Source organism: Diadema antillarum, unplaced genomic scaffold, assembly GCF_040938485.1.
Source record: "Diadema antillarum isolate AM-2024a unplaced genomic scaffold, OU_Dant_1.0 scf00000049, whole genome shotgun sequence".
In the NCBI taxonomy this organism is placed as follows: domain Eukaryota; kingdom Metazoa; phylum Echinodermata; class Echinoidea; order Diadematoida; family Diadematidae; genus Diadema; species Diadema antillarum.
In genome coordinates this window covers 2,819,720-2,824,748 of record NW_027270938.1, presented here as the reverse complement: position 1 = coordinate 2,824,748, position 5,029 = coordinate 2,819,720, and positions in this window count along the sequence as shown.

Below are 5,029 nucleotides of genomic sequence, written 5' to 3'. Positions count from 1 at the left end.
AATAAATAAATAATGGGATGAAGTAAAAGATTTAGAAATACAAACTTTTTTCTGATTGTAGAAAGCAAGGAAAGATTTTTTTTCTTCAGTCAATGTTTCTCAGAAATACAACTAAAGTCATAATCGGCATATTGATATCTTGTTAAGAGTTGGTCACATTTCGGGGGCGGGGGGGTGGGAGGGGGATATATACTGTAACCTTGCTGTTGGGTGTTTGTTTTTGATTTTTTTTTTAATGCTCACATATTTTCTTTGTTGTAAAAACTATTGGACAATACGAATCCATGTGTAGCTCACGACGACAGTTCACTACGTGTTCAACGCTAATTCTCTCAGATTTGTACATGTGTGATGGTGTGTTGTGATTGTAACATGGAGATGTATTACCACTTTCAGCAGTGTTGCCTCGTATAGGAATGGCACAGTGACAAATTCCTTGAATTCATAGTGTGGAAAGAAATATAGCTAGCAGTCTGCTTCGTTTTATCTTGTGTCTTCTTATTGTAATCATGCGCAGTGTAATTTCTTGACCTTTTCTTTTTTTTAAATGTACCTTTTGAGTAGAAATAATCCATATCTTCTTCAATGTGTAGGTGCTTTTCACTGTATAGCATCATGCAGTGTGTAATTTCCTGACATTTTAATGTACATTTGAGAAGGTATAATCAGTAGTTTCTGCATTATGCAGACACATAATGGTCTTTGCTGTTCATCATATCCAACATGCACTCTGTATAGTTACATTTTCTGTTGTCTCTATTATGAGTCATTAATGCAATTTGTTAACTTTTAACATTCATGTCCTTGTAGTAGTATGAACAGATTACAAATGTAGGCGCCAAATACTGGTGAAGTATTATATTCAGAGCCAGGAGTTATCCCTGTACCATTAATCTCTTTTAAGCTTAATTTTGTCAAACAATCATACTGCTGTTTGAGTACCATTCAATGTCAGTGGTTTTATTTACTTCTTTGTCTCATAATATTGCAACTCCAGACTAATGAATGAGGTTCAAGTGTGGTAGCCAGTAGCAGTGAGGTTAGATCCAGCCTCAAATCTTGTAGCAGTGTTATGTAATGAAATACTTCTCTTTTCTTTGACTTTTATTGATGTAGTTTGCTGAAATGGTAGATCTTGCATATATGCTTTCATCTATATGTGTTGATCTGTGTGTGCAAGCACTTTTTATAATTGACCAAACCTCTTCCCTTATTTCTATACATGAAGATTTCCGGAAGCTGCTGCAGGTTCTACCGGTACCTGCAAAGTTGCCACATTCCAATTACAACATTTACAGTTTGGTATTTTATTCCATTCCATGCGAACCACATCCCATGCAAACTAGAATTGTCCAAGACATAAGTCTGTCATTTGATGGTCATTTGACTTGTAGCAAATTCCTGTATTGCAGTTGTGATAATGTGTTCTTTTATCCTGCTTTTTTGTAATCATCTTTTTGCTTAGTCTGTATATAATGGCACTGCATCTTACACTCCAAACACGTGTGTTGAAATAGTAAGCGACCAGTCTGTGGTCAAAAGATGGAAACAAGTTTGGGTTTCAGTATTACACTGTATTTCACATTTCTGTAATGACAGCACAATTGTATAACTAAGCCCATTCATGAAAGAATAAATCAGCCTACTCGTAGTTTCTCCACAGACTTGTGTAGAGCAGAATTTAAACAGATGGATGTCCAGTAATTAAATTTTTTGAGTGAGCAGAATTCTGTGCAAGGGATAGATTAAATGAACTTTAATATCTGCCAACCCTGCAGAATTTTGATGTTCTTTTCCTTCAAACCTATCCTGCATGAATCTGCTATGCAGTGATGGTAGTGTGTATAGTGTGATTGTATACATATGTCAACGCGCCTTCTAAACATAACGTCTGTAATTTTTCTCTGGTGCTGTTAGACAGTTGGAGTGATTTTTGCTGATTTCTGGGGGATGAAATCTGAAACGTGGCAAAGTAGTGGTGTAACATAAGGAGTGAAACTAACATTAAGATATTAAATGGCATTTAAATCAATCTGTATTTATTGTATTTAGGTTGTAGATATGAATATCTTCTTTATTCATGATAAGGGTTTCATAGTATTTAGTGTATGACCCACAAGGAATACTAAATTCTGTTGACAAACTTATCAAATTGAACCATTGACTGGCATCGTAGCCAAATTATGATCATTAAATGATTTCATTTTTGCTATTCGACATCTGTGGATATTGGTTGTTCACTAATTTGTCAATGTCATTCCTGTGCTGTCTTGATGCTGGTTGGATGTGAAGAAATGAAGTGGAAACACAGCAGGGAAAGTTTCTAGATCTTAAAAGTGGCCAAAGTTTTCTTGGGCCTTGGCATTGTCAAAGCATCTCACTTTAATGCATGGGATATGCTGCGCTGCTATACCAATTTCACTTCAGATCCAGTACAAACAAGAGAAGCACTCAGAGAGCGCAGACCTCCGCCAAGGAGCTCATTTCCACCAATGATCTTTTTCTTCCATAGAGATCAGTGATTTCCACCCATACGTATGCATGCTGAAAATCGCCAGATTTTTATTCCCAATAAAGGAGTCTTTTGTGATATCATCAACCTTCAGTCGCGCGGCGCGTCTCACCCTAGCACAAACTAGAGCACGCACTTTTTAGTGCGCATATAAAAACCTCAAAAATGCGCAGTTTGAACTGCCAAGTTCATTGACCCTACCTGCCAAAATATAAAAAATCCTTCATAAAACCCATAAAAATTTCCGGATCACTACCAAAATTTAATCATCTGTTCCTTGTGTCATTCTCAACCTTTCATGCAAGTTTCATCTAAATCTGTTCACAACTTTTTGGGTTATTTTGCACACGGACAAACAAACAAACCAACGGTAATGAAAACATAACCTCCTCCCTTGGTGGAGGTAATAATACAGTTCCAGATTAATATTTTTCTTGATTTCCTCTGGATTTCACGTTGAAACTGAAATGCATCAGTGCAGTACAGTGTTGTGATCAAGATATTATAAGGGGTTGTCAGTGTAGCGGATCATGCATTTTGGCCTCGAAATACATTACATTCATGACTGAACTGCCCTTTCTATTTATTCCAAAATCATATCGTGCTACAACTAGAGGTAGCTGAAGATACAGCTAACTCTGTGTAAACATGTGTTCTGTGTTTAAGTTCTTGTTTTGTTGATTTACGCAAGGTTTTGTGTGTGCATGCATGTATTGATATACGTATATATTTATGTGTGTGTGTGCGTTCGACAATCCGCTCAAAAGTTCTTAATTTTTAAAGTTTCGGATGCCACCATCGCCGGATAGGAAGACTACTACAGCTTGTGATGTCACATACCTAGACTGATATAAAGAGAATCTAACATACAGTATTTTAAATTTTCTTGCATAATAAAAAAGCTCTTGACTTGCCTCTTTCAAAAGGCAGGGAGAATGATATTACCCTCAACATATGTCAGTATTTTGTTTGAAAAATGAAATTTTGTGGAATTCTCTCTATGCATATACCGCTATGTGTGTCTTCCTTATATCATTCTACACATGTGACATCATAAACTGTAGTAATCTTCTGATCCACCAGTGACTGCGTAGAAACTTTTAAAAATTCATAACTTTTGAACCAAATGTCTGATTTTCCCCAAACCGATGTGTCCTACTGATATTGCTGCAATCACTCAGTCCACATGTATATGAGATGAACTTATCCTTTCATTTCGTCCACTTTTGATGAAATTTCTACTGTTCTGTTGTGACTTAAATCTTCTCAGTCAAGCCAACTCTAGCATAAGAGTGGAATTGCCTTTTATTAATACAATGAACACCTCTGCATCTTCAAGTTAAGTGATGACTACATATGTACCAAAGTGACATTTAAGTATAGACCACACCTTAAAATGTATATTTTGCAATGTTAATTGCACTCAGTTTCTACCTGTAGGTTAATAAAAACAAACAAACAAACATTTGTGACTCCATACCGTATATGGGCAATTACCCTCTGAGGGCAATCCCCCCCCCCCCCCCCCCCCCCCCCCCCCCGGCTAAATACTGGTTAGTGGTAAGATTAGAGCTAAGATTAGGGTTAGGGTTAGGTTTAGGGTTGAGATCAGTTTGGGTTAGGGTTAGGGTTAGGTTCAGGATTAGGAACAGGGCCAGGGGAAGGGTCTGGGGTAATTGCCCTAGACCCCTGTGACTCTATTGCTGGAGTTCTAAAGGGAAGGTACAGTGCACTCTCATTATAACGAATATGGTTATAACAAAATTCCGGTTACAACGAAGGAAAAATTCAGGCCGCATCAGTATCCACTCTATGTATTTTTATTGTTTATTTGTTGGGTTACAAGGAAATTTTGATATAACGAAAAAAATCTACCTGTCCTGAGGACTTCGTTATAACAGGAGTCCACTGTAAAGTATTGGTTGAGGTGAGAATTCAGCTTTTAACTTTTTGTGAGATACTTAGAAATCACTTTATGAAATGAAAAAAAAAAAAAACAAACATACAATTCCAAGAAGAATTCAAAGTTTATTTGCTGAAAATCAGTTGTGAAATAGCGGAGATATCCGAAAACAAAGTGAAACAAAGCGATCCTAATAGAAGATGGATCCCACCTCTTATTAGGATTGCTTTATTTTGGATATCAGCCATTTCAAAACCAATTTTCATCAAATAGGCTTTGAATTCCTCTTAGAATTATATTCTAGTATGCCTTTTCATATGATCATGACAGGTTTCTCTTCATCTCAAACAATCATCATCAACAAATATTGGAAACCTCAAACCCCATCTCAACAGACACTGTTCCATCCCTTTAAGTCACTGGGTGTGCAAATTTGTGAAGATGAAGAAAAATATCATTTTCATCAATCTGACTGCCTATATATATTTTGAAAATAATTTTTGATAAATTTGTGTGAACTTGATCAAGATTTTGTACCAGTATGTCTTCAGTAGCAACCTTCAGACAGAAAACTTTACCGCAACATGTGACTTTTGTATTTACCTATGCTTAGT